This window comes from Sapajus apella, unplaced genomic scaffold (genome assembly GCF_009761245.1).
Source record: "Sapajus apella isolate SASKATOON/1434 unplaced genomic scaffold, GSC_monkey_1.0 scaffold22, whole genome shotgun sequence".
NCBI classification, from domain to species: Eukaryota; Metazoa; Chordata; class Mammalia; order Primates; family Cebidae; genus Sapajus; species Sapajus apella.
In genome coordinates this window covers 13126831-13128620 of record NW_022436962.1, presented here as the reverse complement: position 1 = coordinate 13128620, position 1790 = coordinate 13126831, and the positions used below count along the sequence as shown (strand labels likewise).

Genomic DNA, 1790 nt, shown 5'->3' with positions numbered 1-1790 from the left:
TCCAAACTCGCAGAAGCCAATGACAGGGTTAATACTTGTAACTGCTACTGTCACCTGCTATACCAGCCCAGAATTTTTTGAGAGAGAGCGAGAGAGTGAGAGAGTGCATTTCTCTGGTTCCAATTACTCATGATTAGGGGCCAGACTCTGTAAAATCAGATGTTAACTTGAGAAGATTGCTACATTGCAAATGACTCTTGTTCAGTAGAAAGGCAAATGAATTCTGTCAAATAGAAAACATAACCCCCCTCTATGGGTGGGATTTTACGGTGTGCTGTCTCACAGAAATTTCTCCACTCCCAGATGTGGGTCCTTCGACTTCCTGCCTCAAAAGCGTAGCAGCAGGTATCGTGGGAAGGTGAAGAGCCTGCTTAGAATGACCCTTCCAAGCCGGTCCACCTCGCAGCCTTCCTGGGATACAAGGCTGGCATGACCCACATCGTGCAGGAAGTCCACAGGCCAGGATCCAAGGTGAACAAGAAGGAGGTGGCGGAGGCTGCAACCACTGTGGAGACGCCACCCACGGTGGTTGTGAGCATTGTGGGCCACATGGAAACCCCTCGAGGCCTCCAGACCTTCAAGACTGTCTTTGCTGAGCACATCAGCAATGAGTACAAGAGGTGTTTCTATAAGAACTGGCATAAATCTAAGAAGGCCTTCACCAAGTACTGCAAGAAATGGCAGGATGAGGATGGCAAGAAGCAGCTGGAGAAGGACTTCAGCAGCATGAAGAAGTAAGGCCCAGTCATCCGCGTCATTGCCCACACCCAGATGCATCTGCTTCCTCTGTGCCAGAAGAAGGCCCACCTGATGGAGATCCAGGTGAACGGAGGCATTGTGGCTGAGAAACTGGACTGGGCCCTCAAGAGGCTGCAGCAGCAGGTACCTGTGAACTAACTGTTTGGGCAGGATGAGATGATCAATGTCATTGGGGTGACCAAGGGCAAAGGCTACAAAGGGGTCACCTGTCATTGGCACATCAGGAAGCTGCCCTGCAAGACCCACCAAGGCCTGCACTAGGTGGCCTGTGTTGCGGCATGGCATCCCGCCCGTGTGGCCTTCTCTGTGGCACACGCTGGGCAGAAAGTCTACCATCACCACACTGAGATCAACAAGAATATCTATAAGATTGGCCAGGGCTACCTTATCAAGGATGCAAACTGATCAAGAACAGTGCCCCCACTGACTATGACCTGTCTGACAAGAGCATCAACCCTCTGGGTGTCTTTGTTCCCTATGGTGAAGTGACCAATGACTTTGTCATGCTGAAAGACTGTGTGGTGGGAACCAAGACACAAGTCCTCAGCCTCTGCAAGTCCTTGCTGGTGCAGACCAGACGGTGGGCTCTGGAGAATATGGATCTTAAGTTCATTGACACTACCTCCAAGTTTGGCCATGGCCACTTCCAGACCATGGAGAAGAAAACATTCACGGGACCACTCAAGAAAGACCGAATTGCAAAGGAAGCAGGAGCTTAACGCCAGGAACAGATTTTGCAGGTGGGGTCTCCATAAAAGTTATTTTTCACTGAAAAAAAGAAAAGAAAAGAAAACATAACCTCAAAGGGTCTGATCTTATTGCTGTGTAGGACATTAAGCAGTTTTGCCCAGCTTTGCAAACCCACTTCTTCATCCTTACTTTCAATGATCATAGAAAACAGTCTCCTGTATTCTCATTTGACTTGCATTTGTCTTCCTGCCTGTTCCCTCACTAACCAGTTAGATCAATCTTCAACTAGATCTGTATGTGCATCACGCTTTTACATTGAATAGCAACCCCCTTCTCCAAAC

The 1790-nt window shown here is 48.8% G+C and overlaps 1 pseudogene; it reads left to right on the top strand.

Moving 5' to 3' along the window:
• Positions 1-337: 337 nt before the first annotated feature.
• LOC116558607 lies at positions 338-1478 on the top strand (annotated as a pseudogene).
• Positions 1479-1790: the final 312 nt, after the last annotated feature.